Consider the following 25,626-nt stretch of genomic DNA (forward strand, 5'->3'; position numbering starts at 1 on the left):
TATTTATAATTTGAACTCTTACTTTTAAAAGAACTTTGAGCTTTTGGTACAGGTGCTGCCTGTGACTCAACACAGTGATCTGATGATGATTTGAAGTTATTTAAATCTTCGTGATATAAATTATAATGATATATGCTGGTTAAGTTGTTTTATGACCATACTTAAAGGGACTTGATCACAGATTGTCAAAATTACAATTTTCAAAATTTTGTCACAGATAAAAATAAAAGTACACCATCAATATCATATGTGAGTGAAATACGACTCACAACAAACAAGAGCACCGCATAACGGGTGCCACGCTCGGCTGCGGGTACAGTTTTTAATAAAAGATTTTTTTTAATTTATTTTTTTAGGTCACGGTGACCTTGACCTTTGACCTAGTAACCCAAAAATGGCGGTGGCGTGTAGAACTCATCAAGGTGCAGCTACATCTGAAGTTTCAAAGTTGTAGGTTGAAGCACTTTGATTTAAGAGCCAATGTTCAAAACCTTAACAAAATGTAAAGGTTTTTTGTTTTTTTTAGAGGTCACAGTGACCTTGACCTTTGACCTTGTGACCCAAAAATGGGTGTGGCATGTAGAACTCATCAAGGTGCAGCTACATGTGAAGTTTCAAAGTTGTAGGTTGAAGCACTTTGATTTAAGAGCCAATGTTCAAATTAAACTTAAACAAAATGTAAAGGTTTTAGCACGACGCGGACAGGGACGTCGGACAGGCGGACGTTGGACGACGAACTGGCTATGACAATACCTCGGGTTTTCTCCGAAAACAGCCGAGCTAAAAATGATAATGAAAATACAGCTACTTTATGAATTATCATCATTTGATATCTATACAATTATAAAGGATTAAAGAACACAAAACGACTGGATAATTTTGAATGATTTTCTTGTTTTCTTTTAATTTTGTTACAAAACGTTGGTCACTTATATCAAGTATAACATGTTTACAATTTTAATGGTCAAGTGGTTTGGGCTATAGAATTTCTAACAGACATGGTTTGAGCCCCGCTGGGAAGAGATGTTTTTCTCTCCCAAATTCTATTCTTCCATTGTAACGGATCTCTACAGTTACATGGTTAAAAAAGCAATTTAAGGCATATTTTTATTGACACACTTCAAACAAGAAATATCTTTAAAAAAGATATACGGCGTTGATTGTGGTCGATGTTTATGAACGATCAAAAGTTATCTCTATGAGATAAAAAGTAGCAGATGCCTTTTTTCTGCGCAGTTCTTAGCTACATCACGAGCAAATCAATTATGGGGTGTTGCGCCAGATTTCGTGGCTTATTTTGCTTTATGTGATATTATTACTCAGATATCTTTATTTACAGAATAGAAAAACACAAGAAACATGAAAATAAACGAGTGCATATAGGTCAGCCGGCAATACTCGAATCTTATTAATTGCATAATTATAGTATAGTGAATTATTGTGCTCATGCTTAATAAACTGGTCTAAATGGATAAATATTTCTAATTAATTTTATCAAAATTGGTCCTTATCATGCAAATGTTGAAAACATATTAAAAATCGATGATTGACATACCACAATAATATCGCCGAATATCTTTATTTAGTATCTTTCTGATCAAAACAGACTTCAAGTGCACAAAGTTTACGAGACGGCGTTTATATAAAGATTTCTGCAACTGACCGCAAACTGACCTTGATACCTTGCGGATTGGAATGCAATACATTAAAGTTAGGTAACAATTCTGCTGCTGAAACGACAGCTTGTTTACGCCAACTGTACACGACCAAGGCAACAGCTGTGCCTAAAATATTGATATATCGACAAAGCGACTAAACGAACTATTTACTCCATCAGACAAAAATAGCATAGATTCCAATTTTTTCCTTCAATGAAAAGATCGCAACCCCTTCTGCGAACTCCGGTGATGAACTGTATATAAACTCTGACTTTCACACACTGGCCGCGAATTGACCGAAACCTCATGGGTTGAAATGCAATGCAAGTAAGTACTAAATATGAGAATATAGCCTTTAGTATAAACGCTTTTGCGCTGGTAATTCTCTGAAAATAAAAGGTGAACGCACAAACTGTATTTATGTCGAAAATTGATTGTAAAACTGTTCTATCTATTGAGCCTTTTCATTAGAGATAAAATTGTTTCATGCGGTAAAACAGTGTTACAAAGACGCGGATATGTTTCCAATGTTCTGGTGTTATACTCAAATCAGCCAATGGAATAAATGAAGTGTATTCATTCGTACCTAGCCGCGGGAAATTTTATTTGAATATTATTGGACACTTACAAAGGTCAAGTCAGGGTGAAAAGCTGGCTTAATACAGCTTACGCCGAAAAATGCCCCAAACAGTCTATTTAAACTGATTGAGAAAGGTATTTGCGCAAAACAATGGTATTATGCTTTGCATACACACTTTAAGGCCAACATTTTTTTATTGTTTGTTTTACGGGAGCGCCCGACCCTATAGTTTGACAAAAACAAATAAAAATAAAAGTCACTTACGGGTTTTTTATTTACATTTCACATTTCACTTAATATTTTATCCAAAACTTGAAAAAAAAATTGCGCAGATTGCAGAAAGTGTTGTTAAAAAAATGTTTCTTATACGGGTTGTTTCGTTGTGCCAAGTCAACTTGTAAAGCGTCAGCAATTTTCATTGGCTATTGCAGCCAATACCACACGCTATTAGCCATTCTGTGAGTATTTTACAAATGATTTTCATATTGTATTTTCGCAAATGGCGGACGTTAACAACAATGAGGCGAATTGGGGAATATTTCAAAATCAAATTAATTAAAAATGGAGAAGAAATCATTTTGATTAGAAACGTTAATCTTGAAAACACAATTTATGACATCATTCCCATATTACAGTACAGCCAACGTGGCACAAACATAATCCGCGGCTACGCCATGGCCAGAAATTTAGTATGCAGCGGCCGTGTCGAGTGTTCACGCGGCGTATCGCCGAGGCACTAGGTATCAATCCGCGCAACGACGCCGAGTCTGTTTTAACCTCGCGTACTTTCACGGAGTAAATCCGCCACATACGTACGCGGCAGAATTGAGTGAAAAGATATACACCTACATGTTCATTTGTGTAGCATAGAAACCTAGATTTACGCTTCTTTCATATTTATTATTTTCACGTATTAATAAGAGATATGGCACGTAATGCGCTTTAACACATTATCGTTGTCCCAGTTAAATAAATTACGCACAATGTTAATGTTTCGTTCGATTCTGAAATGAGCTTTATTAAATTTGTAATCCGAAACACGCTTCCAAATTTTAATGCTAATGCGACATTAACACATTCTAGCGTCAAATAAACACTGCTAAAATATCCTTTGTCGCCATAAAAAGCGCGCAAAAATTATGCTGACATGTACAACGTCGCATGGAAAGTTTGGGTGTATTTTGTGTTATATAAAACATGTACATCACGTCAGGCGATTTATGCGTGTTCAGTGGAAAAAAAAACGCCCCGATTGGACGTTATTTCATAACATCTTAAAATAGTAACAAATGCCAAAATGTATTTGATACTTAAGAATAATTGCGAATGTGTGTGTGTCTTGAGCACTTTTATCGTAAATATTTACCGGAATTTGCTTTAAAACTGGAATATACAGGATTATCAGGTTATAATTAGCAATATCAAATGTATTATATAAACAAAATGAAACTTCTTTATATACGCATAGTCAAACAATAGTTATAAAAAACTGATAATTAACAAAACAACAATTAAGTGTCGGTTATTGATGTGGCTTCAAACTGCTAATTGTCTCAGCTAAAATATAATAGCAAAAACAACAAGCAATAAATTAATTCCACCACCTGCTGGAGTCTTGACCACTCGTATGCGCGAAAAAATAATTACGTGACATTGTTTATATGCTATGTTCCCGTAAAAATTAAACCCAAAACAAATATGTTTATTGATCGTTTAATATAAAGACAATAATCATACGGCGCAATAAACACACACAAAGTAATTTAAAGTACTTTAGCCGATTCTAAAAATGACAATGGCAAATTATTATTGGAATTTTATTAATACATGCCCGTGATCGTATTTTGTTTTTATAAATTCGATTTTTTTATTTGCATTCTTTTAAAATAATAATTATTTCTATCCAGATGACAGCAATTTCTTTAGAAACGGGAATACAATCACTAAAAACAAAACAACAGCATGCTTTTTTATTAACTAGGGGACCGTTTCAATAAGCTCTCGTAAGTATGTTACGACTCGTAAACCAGTTGCGATTATCGCAACTTGCCATTTTGCGTTTCAATAAACTTTCGCAACTTACGATATCATAGAATTCTCTCGTAAGTCTACGAGACATAAGAAGCAGTCGTAGTTACGTCGAAAACAAAATGGACGCCGCGTATGTTGTGCATATAGACGCCGAATAAGAAGCTTTTGGTTCCGTCTTTTTATCGACGACAATACAGAGGAAGTAAACATGTTGTTTTTTATTCCTTGATTACTTTCTGCAAAATATTTAACGTTGGAATCAATATGTCAGTTACTGCCCTTTGTTTATATTCGATAAGGATGAATAAATCAAAATAAATTGCAATTTATCATACGTGAAAACCCTATGTGTTTATTATGTGTGTGATTCAATTATATTGTTCAACAGCAGTTGAAGTATATGCGCTTCCAGCCGCTCAAATTATTGTGCAATGATTAATTTTGCTGTAAGCTTTTATCTCCATTGCAATTTGCATGTGATTTCGGAAGTTTTTTTGTTCGGATAAGAACTCAATGGAGCCTTGTTTTTTATTGGTAAATGTTTGTTATCAAGGCTATACAACTCGTTACAATCTATTCCTTTAATTTGTATTATGTTTATTTAATATTCTGTCAGAACGATACATGCATTGCTAAATTATGTTGGATTGTAAAATGTGCCCAGTTAGGCAACTGTTAGCCTACATGTGTATCAAACCTTCAACCACAAAACACCAAAGTGATGATCATCATGAAATAACAAATCAATTACTGAGTTATCAAAATGTCTTGTTGTTCTTGAGCACACATACACAACAGTAACATATTATAGTATATCATTACATTAGAAGACTAGTATTACACTTCAACACCGTTATTTCGAAGTCGTCGGGACCGTTAAAAAAACTTCGGATTAATGATAATTCAAAATAAACATTTGACAGACGACTTCTGAGGATTCTGTAATAATAAAACGTTGTGGAACTCGCATGGTTCAGTTAAACGCTACTATTAATAGTTGTTTACTTAAAAAAAGTAAACTAGTCAGATTGCAATAGATTTCTACTTGTAACAAATGAAGGAATAAAACGATTCTTGTTCTTCTTTTTATGTTTTCTCTAAGTACAAAACATGTTAAATATAATGAATATGCGCTAATTATCTGAACATATAAAATATAACGAATAGCACAAATTATCAGACCATATAAAATATAACGAATACCACAAATTGTCATACATGTGAATACAGATGAATACATTTTTTGGAAATGAATTAACGGATTAAAGAACCGTAACAAACGGTAAAAGAAAGTAACAAACGGGGGAATATAACGATTCTTTTTCTTGTTTCTATTTTTCTCTATTTACAGAACATATAAAATAAAACGAATAGCACAAATTATCAGACATACATACATATGAATACATTTTCGGAAATGAATTAACCTCTTTTTTAAATAATACGCAATGTCTCTCTGAACACCGGCGTTGGCGCAGACGACAAAGGTGTAATTATCGGCTTTTGACGCGCCACGACAAAGGTGTGAAATTACGCTCAGTATTTTGCAGTTTTGACTTCGGATTAAAGATTGATAATTAGGTGCGAATAATAGTGTTGGGACCGACAGAATCACTTCGAATTAACGATTTCTTCGGTTTAACGAAGTTCGGATTAACAATGAAATTTTACGTTAAACAAAGAAGAACCAAAATCAGGACCGGAAAAATACTTCGAAATAACGGTGACTTCGGATTATCGGTGTTCGAAATAACGGTGTTGAAGTGTATTCACTTTTTCACTTTGTACTACACCAAAAGGTACTCATCACTGACATCAGTTAAAGATTTTTGGCCAAAGGAAACATCTATTCCAAGCTGGCAGATCTTCATGGAATCAGCAGATCATCTTTCGTTAATTGACATGCCTTCACGAGTTCAATCAGCAAACATATGATCGGTAAATGTCTTTATTTCTATAATCAATTACTCAATCATGATTTTAAACTGTTGTAGAAAAAAATGTTATTTATTTAAATACATCATGTCTTACATATAGGATCTGGCACGAGTTGTCATATCATACCATATTTCATTAAACGAGTTAAGGAATTTTGTATGTAAACGAGCCTTTGGCGAGCTTACTAATGAATTTCCTGGACAAGTTTAATAAAATATGGTACATGTATGATATGACAACGAGTGTGAGATCTTTTTTAAATGAGCAAATTAAATAAATATTAACGCAAACATAATGATAAATCCCAAATGATGTTTACATTTCGTGGCATCATTTGATGTTGCAACGTCATTTCGGTGAAATAACAAAATGCGATTGGTCAATAAACGAAAACTAAGCCAATGAAAACTCTTAAAAAGTATATTACACATGTGTTACATGGTATAGCATGTGATAAAATCTTATATAGATTTTGGGTCAAATAATTAAAGTTAAAATTATTTTTCATTTTACAGGGATGGTACAATCATAATTTATTTACTTTTCATCTTTTTTTTATTCCTCATTTGTTTTTTTTATTTGATACATAAACTATATGTGAATAAAAAATCAATAGATGATGAAAACTTGAGCACAGTAAATAAATAAAAATTTAAACACGGTTAATCAAATCATGTATATAAATGCTTTATCATGTACTGTTAATTTTAAACACATGATACATTCCATAGGTTTCCAGTCCGTGTACAACAACAAACTTGCATGAAGGTTGGATTCTGCCACAAGGCCCGGGAGCAGTGGATGGGACTCTCATACCCATAATACTGAATACGTTATATTACACACATGCAGTTGAACACAGCAGGAACTCTTGAAGAAAAAAATGTGTATTTTTTTATTCGAACTTAAATGTAAAATATATATTTAATTTTAGCTCGACTATACCTTGAATGATAAGCTGTGTATAAAATTATGGTAAACATGCAACATCCTTATATCAGTGTTTCTATTACATATTTTCAATAAAAGCACTTATGTATTCAGGGTCATTATGTCATTGTGAGGTCACTGACCAAGTTGCTTATCTCTGACCTGCATTTAGCTTAATAATGCCCCTTTTGTACTTAAAATGTTCCACTTAAATTGTGTGTACAGCTACTCCATATCCCTATATTTTCCACAGATAATCCTTCACATATGTCGTCAGATTTTTTTAAAAACATATAAATAATATTTCTTTGGGTCATTGTTATAACCACTACAAATATTTACTGTTGTTGCGAATAAAGTTGTTAAAACTGTTTAAACTCGATGTTGTGTTAGTGAATCTTTAAGAGAAGAAGCTTCTTGAATATTGTCACTTTAGCTTCTTACTTCACAATCTTTTTGTTCAACATGTAATTAAATACACTTTAAATTATAGAGTGGATTGCAATACAGAGAACGCAGAAGAAGGGCTTACATTTGTACTTAAAAAGAATGATGTTTGAAGTTGTCAGCATTTTCATGGTGAACATTCTGATTGTATGGCCCCAATGGAAAAAATACTTTGTTACTAATTTAAATTTTAGCAAACACCTAATAATGCTTTTAAGAATGAGTTATTTTGTTTCTAAAGTAAAAATATGTCCTAACCTAGAAAAGATACACTTTAAACATTTTATAAATTAAAAAGATGTACTTAAAACTCCACTGTCTAAGAAAAAGTGGATTATTTATTTAAAAAAAAAAATACACTTCCGAATTTAAAGAACATGAAAAAAGGCTTCATCTGTTTCTAATTAATTAATGCAATAAAGTGTACTCTCTAGAAAATGCAGACAATTCGCTTAAACAAATGCAGATAAAATGCAATTTTTTAAGTGCATTTTGGTAAAAAGCACATTTCATTTTCAGAAGGGTTTCTGCTGATGCAGATATTAGAAACAATGATATGACATAATTTGAGATTCGAGTATTTCTTCATTATTCTAGGAACACACTGTCATGTGAATTTGGAATAAGACATCAATTTGGGAATAAACAGTGTTTTTTTTCAACACTGCAGTACATGCAGTTTAACCTGTTATTAATTTGTACAAAATATAAGTAAAATAGACACTATTGCATATATAATTGTATCATTATAATTGATTTCACTGGGTGTTTAATTTGATTTTTTCTTAAATCCTAAAAAAATGAAACCCTGTGGATGTGTGCCTGCACACAGTTTAAAAATACAATGAAAATAATAAAAATACCATCACTGTTAAACATTATTAAAGTACAAATAATACAAAAGTATACACAGTATTTAACAAAAATAGATTCAGAGCATGAAATGTATTTGTATATGCAAGTATCTATTTTACTTATAATTTTGTCTAATAAATAAACACAATAGGAAAAAAAGCACATTATAATTGTTGAAAACATGTTATATTCCAACTTCACATGGTGTCACTGTGTATAATTTAACATTACAGTTTCATATTGAACTGGATGGGTAGCTATATTTTGAAATAATAGCAATACAAAATGCATTTTGTCAACCATAAGTAAACCATTTTAGGACTACTGCTCATAAATAGGCGTTGGTACATGTATGTATATGAAAATGTAATTAATGCAAATTTAATACACTTGTGTGTACTTTTTCAGTTTTGTTTATTCCAAAAAGTTAATTAAATTATTCGAAAATATACTTAGAACACAATTAAAATGCACTTATGGTTACCTACTTATTTTCTGATGAAATGCATTTTTCACAAGGAGAAATAAAAAAATTTAATACACAAAAATGAATGTATGCAGGAAACATGCAGGAAAAACAAGAAATGTGTTTGTGGGAAACACTATGTCCCCTTCTGCGCCACTTTGATTTTGTATGCTCCCCCAAAAAATTTTGGGGGAGCATATAGTCACCGCTTCGTCTGTCCATCCATCCGTGTACAATTTTTGTCCGGGCTATTTATCAGCAACTAATGGCGGGAATTCAATGAAACTTTATGGGAAGCTTCACTACCAAAAGGAGATGTGCATATTATCAGCGGGTTCTGGTCGGTCTGCATGTCAAGTTTATTTACATGATCATTAAACACAGACAAATATGGTGCAAATACCCCACATTTCATTTGTCAAGACCTTTTTGTGTTGGAGTTTAAAAGGCAACATAGTGACTGTAATTTAGGAACAGTTACTGAGGCTTGATTGGTCATTTACAGCTCGGGTACTACCTACATGTACCGCTGGTATTCTTAAGTATACTTACATGTACCCCGGGTACGGTAAATATACTAAAACATACCCGGGAATTTTAACCCTAAATCGGTTGTTGTCTGCTATTTTTTTTTTATTAATTATGTTCACATTCATGTCAAATTTTCTGTACAATGGCCTCTATATAATCAAAACTCTTACTCAAAAAGCATGTTGATACAGTTTGTTTTTAAAGATTAGTTTGTTGAAGGTAAGCAATATCGTTTTAGGGTAATCGGTGACCCGGGGTACATTTAAGTATACTTAAGAGTACCCAAGGTACATGTAAGAAGTACCCAAGCCGACAATGGCCAATCAAGCGTTACTGAGAGAGTTGGATGTTCATTGAGATAAACCATGTTTTATGAAGCAAAAAAATGAGTAACACATATTGTAACTGTTTTAATATGTAACTACATGTATTACAGAATCATCAATGATTATATGCACTTTTGAGTAAATTAAAGCTTGTCAGATTTTTTTAAGGTCACAGTGACCTTAGACCTTGTTACCCAAAAATGGGTGTGGCATGTAGAACTCATCAAGGTGCATCTACATATTAAGTTAAAAAGTTGCAGGTGGAAGCACTTTGATTTTCGAGCAAAATGTCGAAAGTTTTAGCACGATGCGGAAGGCAGAGGGCGGGCGACGAGCTGGCTATGACAATACCTCGGGTAAAAAGGTTTCCCTGGAATATTACATAATTATAGTGTCTGTCTAGCTACTTTCATCAGAAGGTCCCACCTTGATCCCCACTGGCAATGAGGGAATTAGGGAGGGTCCTCAAGATCATCTCTGATGACTCAAAGTATTGGTTCTACTCGGGAAATAGACTCCAATGTCTTGATAAGCATCATACTTTTTCAGGAATCAAGCTTTAATACAAAGAGTTAAATAGATATTTATATGTGATAGTGTATGATATTAATGTGAAAATACTGAGCAAAAGCCGGGGATTGAACCCACGACCTCCAGAGTGGTAGTCAGACACTTTAACCGCGTCGCTAAAGAGCTAGCCCAACAGCCTTAGTGACCTTATTTCACTACACTCCTACCCCTTTTAATGTTTCAAGGCCCAGACACGCTCGCTACAGCATGTCTTGCATCCAAATGGCCCTCCCAGAAACCATTACACAGCTCAGACCCATTCCCGCATTCACAGTTCGTTTTTTGACTCGTCGCCATTAATGTGAAAATACTGAGCTCAAGCCAGGAATTGAACCCACGACCTTCAGAGTGGTAGTCAGACAGTTTAACCGCGTCGCTAAAGAGCTAGCCCAACAGCAAGGCTGTTGGAAGTGACCTTATTTCACTACAATGTTAGTAAAATAAACACTGCACAATTATTTATTTTACCTGTATACAAGTACCATTCCAATCTTGGCAGATAGTGAACTATTTTAAAAGCACCATTACTATGAAACACTTATATAAGGCATATGGCAGTGTTCCACAGAAATGATGCTGTTGATAATTCAGCATGATGATTAGACATTTCTAAATTCCATTTCCACTAACGACGTTAGTAACAATTCCAGTGAGTTCATGGACTTTGCACACAGTGAAAAACAACACTATTCCACTGTAACACGGTACGAAAGATTGATTTATGCAATAAATCGTGTATTGATCCCGTGTGAGCCATCTCGCTCTCTGTTCAATGTTTGTTATATGTGCTTTTTCTCAAATTTCCGCAACACATTACGAAAACAACACGGTGTAAACAACCTACCGGATGTTGACAGTTTGAATATAACCCCAAAGAAAACCGAATGTACAATAAAGAAATCGTAGATTGCGAGAGCGATTTACGAGGACATTTACGAGTGGTTTATTGAAACGGTTTACGATAATCGTAAATCCAATCGCAACTACTCGAGTTACGATAACGTAATATTTACGATACGATATCTTATTGAAACGATCCCCAAGACTATTGCTCCATCATTGCCAGATGGACACACAAAGACATGACAAAACAAGACTAGTGCTCGACCATTGTCAGATGGACACACAGAGACATGACAAAACAAGACTATTGCTCCACCATTGTCAGATGGACACACATAGACATGACAAAACAAGACTATTGCTCCACCATTGTCAGAAAGTCCACCATTGTCAGAATTTTGTTTTATTTGTTGCCATAGCAACCTGAATTTTTTACGTAGAACAAAAAATTGAAATGGCGTGCATATTGCAGAGCTTCAGATAAGGTTTTGTGAAATTCTTATCGTTACTAGCAGGTTTTCAAAAATAATTCTTAACTCTAAAATTTTATTCTTAACGTTACTTCTAAGTTTTGGAAAATAATTCTTAACTTTTCTAAATGACCTAAAAATCAATAGTAATGGCTATTGTTATGCAAAAAATCAAAATAAACATACAAGCAACTGTATTTATACGAGTTCAACAGTGTCTATTCAGTATTATACAATTTTATTTTTCAAATACTTTCATATGCCCAAACTGTGCTTAGATTGCATTCCTTCGATGAATTTTTACATATTTCACAATTAAAATGGGTCTCCCCTTCAATATTTTCAACGATTAGCCAAGGGAATTACAGTACAGCCAAAGCGGCACAAACATAATCCGCGGCTACGCCACGGCCAGTTTATTAGTCCGCGGCGGCCGAATAGTGTGTTCACGCGGCGTATCGCCGTGGCACTCGGCATCGATCCGCGCAACGACGCCGAGTCTGTATTAACCTCGCGTACTTTCGCGGAGTAAATCCGCCGCATACGTACGCGGCGGATCGAGTGAAAAGATATCCACCTACATGTACATACATGTATGTGTAGCGTAGAATTAATTACGCGCAACTGTTTATGTTTCGTTTGATTATCATTATTAAATTTGTAATCCGAAACACACTTCCGAATTTTAATGCTAACGCGTCCCTTGGCAAATTCTAGCGTCAAATAAACAGTGCTAAAACATCCTTTGTTTCATAAAAAGCGCGCGAAAATTATGCAGACATGTAGAACGTCTTTTGGAAAGTTTGGGTGTATTTTGTGTTGTATAAATACATGAACATCACGTCAGGCGTAAATCGCGTGTTCAGTGGAGAAAAAAACGCCCCGATTAGACGTTATTTCATCATCTCTATAAATAGTAACAAATGCCAAAATGTATTTGATACTTAAGGAAATATCGAGAATGTTTGTGTATCGTAAATATTTACCAGCATTTGCTTTAAAACTGGAATATACGGGATTATCGGGTAATTAGTAGCGATATTAACTGTATAATATGAACAAAATAAAATGTGTTTATATACGCATATTCAAACAATAGTTATAATAAGCTGATAATTAACAAAACTACAAATACGTCGTCACCGTCTTGATTATTGATGTGGCTTCAAACTGCTAATTTTCTCAGCTAAAATATAATAGCGGAATCAACATGCAAATAATTTATAAATCCACCATATGCTGGAGCCTTGACCACTTGTATGTGCGAAAACATAATAACGTGACCTTGTTTATGTGTGAAATACATACGCTACGGGCGGGAAACAAACTTAATAATTGGCCAGACACATTAACTATGCTTACATGTATATGCTAATACAATCCGCGCACAATAAATTTATTATGATTTTAATTATTATTATAATTGTTCTTTCAAAATTTGTAACTACATTTAACTAATAATTAAAAAAAATAAATATTTCATGATCGCATCGACTCGGCATCATGTCGCGGACCGCGGCATGCCTCGGCGGACAGATGCGAAGTTTCGCGGCGAAATGCGACTTGCCGCCGCATACTGACGCGGCTTCAACGACTGACGCGGCATCGACTCGTTTCGCCTTGCCGCCGCGTATCGCGAAATACGTTTGTTCCGCTTTGGCTGTACTGTATCCCTTCCACTTATTCAATGTTTTTTTGTTTAAGTTTGGACCCGTCGTGTCGCGTTTATTTTTAGCTTTTCCGACTGTGTCGGCAACTGAACATACAGCATCGTATACGATCTTTTCTATAATGTCTTTCTTAACATTCAACTTCGGTCACTTTGCGTACAATATGTTAAAAGTGTGTTTTTGCACGCTTTGCAGTTTTTTAGGACGCCCTCTGGGCGCCGCCTTTGTTTTTTGACTGATAAGACTCTACACGTCGCTTTTATTGGGAAAAAAGCGCTTTGTTAAACAAATCCGCTAACCATTCTATATAAGCACCGAAAAGATCTTTAATACGCGAAAAGAACTAAATAAAAGTCGATACAAACCGATGTGAAACTAATATTCGTAACTTGATTTTGTAATTCTTAATGGTACGACAAGATTTTAAAATAAATACGTAACGGACTAGAAAATAACTCACAACGAAAATATGACCCTTATCTGGAGTTCTGTAATGTGCATATTGCCATCTATTCATGTTTCAAGTTTCATGAACAAATATTAATAACTTTTAAAGTTATCGCAGGATCCAGAAAAGTGTGACTGACTGACAGACAGACAGAGCGCAAACCATAAGTCCCCTCTGGTGAAACCGGTAGGGGATAAAAACATTGCAAATTCATAAGCTATCGGAAAATATTACAGAACAAATTCATTTTGCAATTATTATACCAGATTTCGTTACCAATGTGATCCCCATGGCTAGTCCAGCTTTTACACAATGGGCATCAGTGATATAATACATAATTACACAGTAACTTAAAACTTTGGTGTTTCAGACCATTGTTAATACTTGTATATTGCATTATTAAAGTGCATATAAAACTGTGTCCACTTATTTTATAGATTTGTTTTATTCCATATGGCATGATATTAAAACATGTTGTTTTTCGAAATTCTAATATATTATCTCTGATGACCAATACAGGTAAAAGAGCTGCCTATATAGTTTCAACAATGTGATAGAGGATTACCCAATGATCACTAATTGGAAGGTTCATTACAATCTGCTTAAGTGGTTGAGGAGGAGATTTGAAGCAGATTGTAGAAGACACACAAAGACTGACCAATAACCACATTAGCTAACACTCATTGTAGAGGACCAAATGCAAGATGCAAAGCAAATACCAAATAAGAGAATATTTTAACAGTAATTTTGTCATACAAATTATGTGTAATCAATTCATGCGAATGATAAACTGTTGGTTCCTACCACAACAAGCAAATTTGTTCAATTGATATCCCCTGCCAAATAAACTGTGTCTAGGGATCAGTGCAAATCCCTTGAAACACAGTATATTCATGTAGTGTAGGGTAATAATTATTAGGTTCTAATAAGCGTAGGGTAATTGTGTTTATCCCCACGCTTATCGAAGAAAAAATTGCTTTCGTATTTTGTATGCATGTGTATCTGGACAACACCTTTCCATGCGCATACAAATGTGTACCCCTGTGACCTTGACCTTGAACTTGAGGTTAGCGTTCAGGTTTCGAATTCTGCAACCGCGATTCAAAAAAGGCTCATAACAACAGTGACCATTCAGATAATGCTTTCATATTTGGTATGCATGTGTATCTGGACAAGACCTTTCCATGCGCATACAATTTTTTACCCTTGTGACCTTGACCTTAAACTTGAGGTCAGTGTTCAGGTTTAGAAATCTGCAACAGCTATTCAAAAGGCTCATGCCTACTGTGTCCCTTCAGATATTGCTTTCATATTTGGTACGTATGTGTATCTGGACAACACCTTGGGCATAAAATTGTTGACCCCTGTAACCTTGACCTTGAACTTAGGGTTCGCGTTTAGATTTTGAAGTCTATTATGTGGTAATCTCCGCCGTCTGTCAATCTGTCCTCCTACTACACTATTAGTACTCGAACATTGAAACTTACACACATGGTAGCTATGGGCATATGTGCGACAGTGCACTATTTGGAATTTTGTCAAAAGTCATGGGGATTAGGGTGGGGCCGGGTCAGAGATTTTGTGCATTGAAATTCTTCCCATTTATTTCCAAACACCCTTGAAGTTCCATGTCAAACTTTTATATCGTATCTGAGATATAGCCAAGAAAAGTTCCATAATACAAAAAACAAACAAAAGGAATTAGCTCTTATTAAACAAGATGCTCCCAAAAGGTTTTTTTTTGTCACAATATTGCACTATATATTCAGATAAAAGGAAACGTCTTTAGGGGCATAACTTTGGACAAAATAATGCGATGGATAGTTTAGCAACTTAAAAATTTCAAATGGCCATAACTCTCTAAATAAATCATCTAACCAGAACCCACAAATAACATGCACATCTCCTCAAGGTAGTTAAGCTTCCCATAAAGCTTCATTAAATTCCAGTCAGGAGTTGGGGAGAAATAGCCCACACAAGAATTGCACCATATGTACAGTTTATAGAAAATTTCAAAGGGTCATAACTCTGTGAAAAATCATCCGACCATAACCGGCTGATAATATGCACATCTCCTGTTGGTAGTGAAGCTTGCCATAAAGTTTCATTGAATTCCCGTAATAAGTTGCTGAGAAATAGCTCGGACAAGAAGTGCATTATATGTACAATGGAAAATTTTAAAGGGCCATAAGTCTGTGAAAAATCATCCGACGAAAACCGGTTAAAAATATGCACATGTCCTCTTGGTAGTGAAGCTTCCCATTAAGTTTCATTGAATTCGGGTCATTACTTGCTGAGAAATAGCCCGGACAAAAATTGTGCACAGACGGACGGACACAGGGACAGACGAAGCGGCGACTATATGCCCCCCCAAATTTTTTTTGGGGAGTATAATTAAGTGTATGGTTATGGTTCTTGTGCATGGCATGTCTCCTCATTGATATCTATACAAATATGAAGTTTGATGTTGATATCTTTTATAGTTTCTGAGATATAGCCCTAAAAGGTTTTGTGACAGACGAACGGACGGACTAACAGATGGACGGATAACGCAAATTCTATATCCCTATACACATTTAAATCTAACATGATGTGTTTATATAATTGGCCAGTTTTCCACCAAACAATACACAAATGTGTTTTCATGATGTCAACACACCGAAACAATCATAAATAATATCGCGCCCATTAACATTACTTGAGATAATTACATAAAATAAAAATATTATTGCTTATAATGCAAATTTAATACAAAATAAACAAAACAAAAACATGTTTGGGAACTAATATATGAAACATGTACTACTTGTAAGGTTTTACTGCCCAGTGAACGCAGAAATGGTATGTTGTCAAACGTCTCCAATATTGCAAATTAAAGGAGGCCCATTTTGCTGAACTAAACTCCTTGGAATTTCTGGACCTACCATCACAACACAGGGCTTTCTTTCTAACTTGTGTATAGCAGAGATTAGATGATCAATTAATGAAAAAGTAACAAACATTTCAAACTTCTCAAAATTGTTCTTTTTAACTAGTCACAATCATGTAGAAATTATGAAATTTTGTTTTTGTGCGCTGATAACTATAGTAAAATATTATCATATTTTCATTGGCTGGACACTTTGGCATCCAAAAAAACAACAACATGATACATCATATGATCAACCAAATTCTGACAGGTTAACTGTATTGTCAATCATATTGAAATTCAATAGTCATTATCTTTGACAAATATTAAAATGTATGTTTATGGTTGTGTTGTCTGTTGTTTAGCTGGATATATACATTTACTTTGTGTTCTTGTGTACGCCATATGTTTTACAAAGTTTAAAACCTTTGTCAATAACAATTGTGCCATGTCACATAGGATTCCCTACACATAACAAATATTTACAATGTTTGAAATTGTAATGCATTTCATAAGAATGCAATTTAATCAATTTGAATAGAAATGAATCGAACTTTAAACAATATAAACGCATATAAATGGATACGAATACAAAAATCAACTCCAGATTGCTGCACTTGTTTCGCAATTTCCCTTCACTTAATTACTCATGGGTTTTTACTTTCGTCACATGATCTTTCTTATTCAAGCTATTTTTCTTGTTAAAGTGACTGCTTAAATCTTACTGTGATTTCATTAAAGTGACTGCAGACTTGAACAAATCTGCATCTGCGCCCCATTTTTACTTTTTTAAACAAAGGATCACAAGTTTTACAATACACTTTACTTATTTTATAATGCAATGGTGAGGTTTATTAGCCCATGTTACGTTAAGAAACTGTTTTCACCTGTTTCATACTTTTAATTCCGTAACAACAAGCAAAATCGTTGAATTGATATCCATATCTACACCTACCTGCATGAAGTTTCATGTTGAAATTTTAAATAGTTACTTAGGTAAAGCCCTCAAAAGTTTGTGACAAACAGCCGGATGGATGGACTGATTATTAAGGCGATCTGATACAAAAGTATAGCCCTCTTCCTTTGGTGGGGAATACGTATAACCCATTAAAACAAGCATAGCCCATTACCTGAGTAGGAAACCAAATTTGCGAAATAAGAAATAAAAACAAAAAACAGCAACACAAATTTTACCTTTGAATATAAATTGTCTGTTTAATGTCAATCAGTTTACAAAGGCTGTTTTTTTTAAATAGTTTGGATTCATAAGATTTGTGAAATGCTTGCGTCAAAATTGTGAGATGGCTGACCCACCCGGGTGTACATTGTCCAGGGTAATCATGGAACTTAGGCTGGAAATCCATGGTATAATATGGAATTCCATGGAAATCCCTGGAATTTGAAACAGTTTCCAGGGTTTTCCAGGGTTTTGTTCTAGAAATGTCCATGAAACGTGGACTTTTTTTCCAAGCATTTTCCAGCCTTGGATGGAAAAGCATGGAAAAGGAATGGAAAACGCTGGATTTAGGCTGGATAACCATGGAAAATATTTCCAGATAGCATGGAAAGTGGAACATAGAATTTTTTAAGCATGGAAAAGACTCTAACATTTTCAGCTGACCCTGGAAAAAACTTAGACTTTATAAGAGGAGAAAATAACTTATAAAAATGCAACACATTTTATTCAAAGTAAATCAGAGTTCAACAATTTACACAACATATGAATAAAACAAAACAATGTGCATAGTTTGGGCTGAAATAGTAGTAGTTATAGTAGTAGTAGTAGTGGTAGAAGTAGTAATGCTGAGGCTGGCAGTAGAATATGTTGTAGGAGTAGAAGTTAAAGTGGTTGTTGTATAAGTTGTATAAGCAGTTAAACTACTGATAATTATACTATTGGTGCAAATTTAAGTGACAGTAGCAGTAGTAGCAGTTATTATTGTGTTGTTGTTTTAGCATTTACAGGAATAGTAGCAGTAACGGTAGCAATAGTAGTATAAATAATAATAACAATACTAGTAGCAGCAGTAGTAGTAGTAGTTAAGGAAGTAGCATTAGCAGCAGCAGCAGTAGTAGTAGTAGAAGTAGTAGTAGTAGAAGTAGCAGCAGCAGCAGTAGTAGCAGTATCAGCAGCATCAGTAGCAGTAGTAGTAGCAGTAGTAGTAGCAATAGTAGTTGAAGTACTAGTAGTAGTAGTAGTAGTAGTAGTAGTAGTAGTAGTAGTAGTAGTAGTGGTAGTAGTAGTAGTAGTAGTAGTAGTAGTAGTAGTAGTAGTATTAGTAACAGCAGCAGCAGCAGCAGCAGCAGTAGTAGTAGTAGTAGTCGCTGCAGCAGGAGTTGTAGTAGTAGTAGCAGCAGCAGTAGCAGTAGTAGTAGCAGCAGCAGCAGCAGGAGTAGTAGCAGCAGCAGCAGTAGCAGTAGCAGTAGTAGTAGTAGTAGTTGAAGCACTAGTAGTAGTTGAAGCAGTAGTAGTAGTAGTAGCAGTAGTAGCAGCAGTAGTAGTAGTAGTAATAGTAGTAGTAGTAGAAGTAGTAGTAGTAGTAGTAGTAGTAGTATAAGTAGAAGTAGCAGTAGTAGTAGTAGTAGTAGTAGTAGTAGTAGTAGTAGTAGTAGTAGTAGTAGTAGTAGTAGTAGTAGTAGTTGTTGTTGTTGTTGTGGCTGTTGTAATAGTAGTAGTAGTTTTGCAGAAGTAGTAGTAGTAGTAGTAGTACTAGTAGTAGAAGTAATAGTAGTAACTTTCAAAGCAATGTCTACAAGTTTAAATTCTTTAACCCTGTTCAAGGTGTATACACACGCAATATTTAACTACAGTTCAGGTTTGCAATTAACAAACTATCTGATAAACCTGTGTGTGAGTCAGATATGTCTGCTGCTAATCTATTGGTTATAAAATATCACAGCCTTTTCTGATTGGCTGAGTTCAAATACAGAAAGTTTACCTGTTAGATTGAAATTCTGGCGTATTGTAGAAAATTTGCAGGTTGAACTTGTTGTTAAAATGACGTTAATGTAATGTTCACAAACAGTAGAGTTAATGAGTTTTTCCATTAACAAGAATTTCTTAAAATAATAATGTATGGATATCATTTGGAAAGTGACATGAAATGTTGTTAAAAAGTGATGCATACAAGTTTTTCAGAAGTCTTTCTAGGAATAGAACAACAACTGAAGGTTTGTGCTTTTCATTATTTCTAAATATTCCTTTAAATTTATTCTTCTTATGTCATCATTGTAGACCTTTTTTATGTGACATTTTAGGTAAAAGTATGGCAAATATAGAAGTTTAAAAGCAGCTGTCACACACATTTTCACTAAGTGCAGTTTGCAGCTTGATAAAGGAAGTCCTGTGTGGAGATATTAATAAGCTTGAATGTAGTATCGGAAGTTTATAATGCATGGCTAGGGAACTGAGGCTGAGGGAGTTATGTGCTGTGCATGATGAGAACTCAATGCTCATTAATGCTGTTAATGTTTACAAATAAATTAATTAAACCAATAGCATTGTTTTTTAGGTTTCACTGTACATTTTCATACCAATAGGATTACACATCATTCTAATTATAGCAATAATAAATTTGTACTAATCATACCTACAAATTTTGTTATGCTATGCTTTGTGATGTATTAACTTCATTGTAAGTTATTATTTAAAGACAATTTTACTAAATATTTAAAACAATACTTGAATTATTTTCTATATACATTTTCATTATGTGCTTTAACTGTAGCTGACCAGTTGATGGAAGATACTGCAGAGTTTGGCAGGGAAATAACCCAAGACAGCAAAGCGGCTCTTTTGGCGCATTTACCAAGAGGACTAACATGGCCACAAATTCATGGTAAATATTGTTATGCCCCGGGCTCATATAAGTAATTTAGTGTTAACCACCTGAAAGTATTTTGTCTTTTTGGTATCCAATATTTTGGTCTAGTTTCAATTACAGGTTATTTTTATATGAATTAGCAAATTAGCATATCTTTCATATAGCAATATCTGAATATAAAATTCCTATATATGTTTGAGTTTCCAGATACATGCTAGTGTACCCCGTTTTGGGGCATTTAAGAAAACAACAATATAAATTTCAAAATAAAAGAGAGTCATATAAAAATATAAGTTAAATCAACAATTTATTCACTTGAAAGTCTCAGTTTTCCTGTGTGGTTGCCTGTTTGCAAGTAGATTAAAGCCCGCTTGCAAACTTTAAGAGAATAAATTTCAGTAAATGGAAAAGAAATAATTGCTAACTACTTAGGATCGTAAATGTTCGCTCAAATACAAAAAAGCCAGATGTACCGAATTGAGCAGTGATATGAAATATCTAAAATAGATTAAAATATGAATGAGCATTGAAGTATAGATATTCAATCATATGATTGCTGCACATTTACTTTTACAGATGAATGTAAAAAACTTATGACTTTCTTGTAATATTGTTTGCTTTGTTTTTCTTTCAGAGATCATGCAGGAGCCGTACAGTATAACAGCAGTACAAGTTCTATAAAAGATCCACGACCTACTGAAGCCCAGCTAATTAACAAAAAAGTTTTTAAAAACTGTAATTTTATCCCACCTGGGTACTTATAATTTACTAAGCTGCCTTCACAAGTTTTAGACTTGCAATTATATTTTAAACTGTCACTTGGAAAGTAATACATGTACATGCATTATGTTCTGAATTTCTTTGAACAATAAAATTATATAAAAGTATTTTAATGAAATTGAGCACCTAAATTGCATTAAAGTGAAAGTAGCTGAGAAAAATAGTATCCTTGTGCTCATGGGCAGCTACATATATTGTGACAAACATGAAGTAGCTAAAATAACTTAAATTTTTCATTTTGTTTCTTGTATATCGTTTGTACAGGGTTCGTGAATTGTTACTGTATATTACTTGACTTGCTTGTATTTTGTTACTTTGAATACATGTTGTTAAGGTTGCATTATACTTTTTAACTTTTAAAGTAGCGCCTGTTCTGTTATGTAAGGGCCTGATTTATGATAATGGACCTAGAGGCTTTGTAAGCATGTATTAAACAACACTTGTTTGATCTGAATAATTTGTTAAATAAATGTAACACAATTTGTAATCTGATGTTATATTTTGATGAATTGTGAACAAAATAATACATCGAAGAAACTAAGGCATTATGTTGATTTTTTGTTTTGTTTCAATCTAACCTTAAATTATGATTTATTTAAGCTGTGAGTATTGTATTCATTTAATACATGAATATTGTTTTTAGACCAGAAATTTCTTTTTCTATTCAGTGACCATGGTAAACGCTGGACAATTTTCCATGTTATACCAGGCATAAATGGAATATTAAACAAAGAAAAACCCTGGAACATTTTCCAGGGTTTTCCAGCAAGCATGGAAAAAATACCGTCCGAATACTCCATGTAATCTGGAAAACCCTGGAAAAAAATCCATGGTTTTCCATGGTTTTCCAGATAACATGGAGTATTCGGACGGTATTTATTCCATGCTGGCTGGAAAACCCTGGAAATTGTTCCATGGTAATTATTCCAGGGAGCCTGGAAAACCATGGAAACTATTCCAGGCTATTTCCACATACCATGGACAATTTTCCACCCTTTTTTTTTAAATATTGACGCTGGAAAAGGCTGGAAACTTAGTCCGAATACTCCAGCCTCATATTTTCCATGGATTTCCATGGAAAACCCTGGACAAAGTACACCCGGGAATGTCTTTAAACCAGTGTTTTTCAGCATCAACGCTCTTTCAGCTGGCAAACATGATTTTTAAATGAAAGTCAATAAACAAAAAAATAAATAAAAACAACAATCCAATGAATGACGGAAATCATAAAAAGGATGTATGAATGAAAAGCATGTGTCACGGAGAATACGTTTTGGATACAACATATTTTTTTGAATGTCATAGAACGAGTGTTTGTTAAAGGGATTCAACTTGCAAATAATTCTTTGTTAGTTGTTTATGAAAGAAAATTGAGATATAATAATCATTAGACACTCTTTGCTTTTGGGATCTGGTCCGTTTTACGGACTTTTTAATAGTAGAAAAAAAACTCAGGAGTATTAAATATTTTTTTTCAATGTGGTTATATAAACTGACCTCAAATGCCAGGTGACAAAGTAATTCAAGTTAACGCTAAGTCAGGTTGGACTGAACATAAAATACAATACTTCAAAATGTTTCAAACATAAAATACAATACTTCAAAATGTTTCAAACATAAAATACAATACTTCAAAATGTTTCAAAGTATCTACATATAATATGTATACATAATTGTCATAAGTGCATGAAAGCTGAGACCAATGCTCAACAAAAGATAATGTATAATAAGAAGTAGTTCAATATAGTAAATCTAGTAAGTACAACAGTATACTATCAAACATGTTAGTGCATCAAATGAAACAAGAAACTGTTGTTTAATAGGAGAACACATGCACTAAGAATAAAGGCTCAGGTTCATTGACAATCGTGTACACATAAAATGGAACACTAAAAGTGTATTGATTTTGATAGTTGAGCGTGAACCGCAGTTTTCACTTAATAATTATATTCAAGATACAATAGTATTGCGTTAAACCCTTCCTTTACAAACTAGTTCATAAAGTGTTTATGACATTTATGTGCAATTATTCGAAATGGTAATTGACTTGAATTTCCTCACCACATGTGTATTGATGACAGTTAAATGACATCCCACTGGACAAACATGTACACTGGACATAAGTCATCACACTAGACATACAATGGCATACTGGACATACAGTGATCACACTAGACATACAATGACATACTGGACATACAGTCATTACACTAGACATACAATGGCATACTGGACATACAGTCATCACACTAGACATACAATGACATACTGGACATACAGTCATCACATTAGACATACAATTACATCTTGGACGTACAGTCATCACACTAGACATACAATGACATACTGGACATACAGTCATCACACTAGACATACAATGGCATACTGGACATACAGTGATCACACTAGACATACAATGACATCTTGGACATACAGTCATCACACTGGACATACAATGACATACTGGACGTACAGTCATCACATAAGACATACAATGGCATACTGGACATACAGTCATCACACTGGACATCCAATGGCATACTGGACATACAGTCATCACACTAGACATACAATGGCATACTGGACATACAGTCATCACACTAGACATACAATGACACACTGGACATACAGTCATCACACTAGACATACAATGGCATACTGGACATACAGTCATCACACTAGACATACAATGGCATACTAGACATACATTCATCACACTAGACAAACAATGACATACTGGACGTACAGTCATCACATAAGACATACAATGGCATCTTGGACATACAGTCATCACACTTGACATACAATGACATACTGGACGTACAGTCATCACATAAGACATACAATGGCATACTGGACATACAGTCATCACACTAGACATACAATGGCATACTGGACATACAGTCATCACACTAGACATACAACGAAGACATACTGGAAATACAGTCTGCATCATACATAATTCACTGACATTACTGGATTTTTCTCGAAGTCTGCTGGCAGTGAGTTTCATGATCTGGCTATACTGTAGCTAAACAGTGTCTTCAGAGAGGATAACTCAAAATTCAAGCTTAAGTCATTCAGTTCAAGATCTGGCTATACTGTAGCTATACAATGACTTCAGAGTGGACACCTCAAAATTCAAGCTAAACTTATTCAGTTCAAGATCTGACTATACTGTCTATTGGAATTAATTGTACAGTGTGTGTTTTCAGCCCAAAGAAGTCATATTTTCATGAGTAAAGGAATAAATATGTGTTTAAAATACCAAACAATAATTAAGATTAAACAAGAGCATCGCATAACGGGTGCCACGCTTGGCTGCAGGTGCAGTTTTGAATAAATGAAAGCTTGTCAGAATTTTTTATTTCAATTTTTTTTAGAGGTCACACTGACCTTGACCTTTGACCTAGTGACCAAAAAATGGGCGTAGCATGTAGAACTCATCAAGGTGCAGCTACATATGCAGTGTCAAAGTGGTAGGATGAAGCACTTTGATTTTAGAGACAATGTTCAAAACCTTAACAGAATCAGTTAAAGTTTTAGCACGACGTAGACGGCGGACGACGAGCTGGCTATGACAATACCTCAGTTTTTTTCCGAAAAGAGCCGAGCTAAAAAAATGAGAGTATGGATATTAGAATAACTATTTTGCATTTGTGAGTAACATTACAAAATACAAATCAAGAACTGACAGTTCTGACTCGTCTAGGCGATCACTTAAGCTTATAGTGAAATCAAATTTGGTACGTGCTATGACACAAAACCCTTTCAAGAATACTGATATAAATTAGCTCTCCGCCTATGTAGAATTAGAGGTTTAGTTCAGTAAAGGATAGACCACTAGTTGCAGTGGTGTTCAAAAATTATCCCAATACAGACGATGAATGATATTTCCTTTACATTTGATCTGTAGACAAAGAATCCAGATAATCAACGTTTAATTTACCGTATTTAAAAAACACTAGCTAAAGACATTATAAGAAAGATATGCTTTAAGTGTTTAACATGCATAATTGTGCTTATTAACATACAATATAACAACATAAAATAACCAGACATTTTCAATGATAGCCCATCCCATTCTTGACAAAATAAAGATATCATTACAGTACAAACACCACTCGCCGCGGTGTTCATCTCGCTTACCAATATGAATCATTACTGTACATAAATAATGCCGCACTTCGGTGCACCATCATATTATAGCAATGAACAAGCTAAATGAGGCCTATGATTTTTGGTAATAAGCCATAAATGGAAACAATAGATTTTGTTTAAGAGGAACCCATTTACTTTAACGTTGAAAAAAAATATGTTCACAGTTATATGTTTTAATTATTACAATTGC

At 34.2% G+C, this 25,626-nt stretch overlaps 1 protein-coding gene and 2 long non-coding RNA genes across 6 annotated transcripts in view; all 3 read left to right on the forward strand.

Moving 5' to 3' along the window:
• The window catches only part of LOC127862825 (uncharacterized), a 99,877-nt gene extending 78,061 nt beyond the window's left edge, over nucleotides 1-21,816 (forward strand). Inside the window, exons 1-3 of one of the 3 annotated variants that reach the window (XR_008040813.1) lie at nucleotides 19,745-19,842; nucleotides 20,400-20,510; nucleotides 21,130-21,816. This is a non-coding gene — a long non-coding RNA (uncharacterized LOC127862825). Of the gene's footprint in view, nucleotides 1-19,744; nucleotides 19,843-20,224; nucleotides 20,511-21,129 lie in introns of those variants that run through there. The other 2 variants (XR_008040812.1, XR_008040811.1) reach the window with 2 other exon arrangements.
• Nucleotides 1-25,626, forward strand: part of LOC127864596 (uncharacterized) — a 766,023-nt gene that overhangs the window by 613,541 nt on the left and 126,856 nt on the right. The gene's annotated exons all lie outside the window — the stretch shown is intronic.
• On the forward strand, nucleotides 4,531-7,535 carry LOC127862813 (uncharacterized). Of its 2 annotated transcripts, none has more exons than XR_008040809.1 (3): nucleotides 4,531-4,803; nucleotides 6,069-6,207; nucleotides 6,939-7,535. It is a non-coding gene; the product is annotated as an uncharacterized LOC127862813 (long non-coding RNA). The 2 variants fall into 2 exon arrangements; XR_008040810.1 differs by having other exon boundaries at nucleotides 4,531-4,715; nucleotides 6,939-7,534.

Source organism: Dreissena polymorpha, chromosome 1 (genome assembly GCF_020536995.1).
Source record: "Dreissena polymorpha isolate Duluth1 chromosome 1, UMN_Dpol_1.0, whole genome shotgun sequence".
Taxonomy (NCBI): Eukaryota; Metazoa; Mollusca; class Bivalvia; order Myida; family Dreissenidae; genus Dreissena; species Dreissena polymorpha.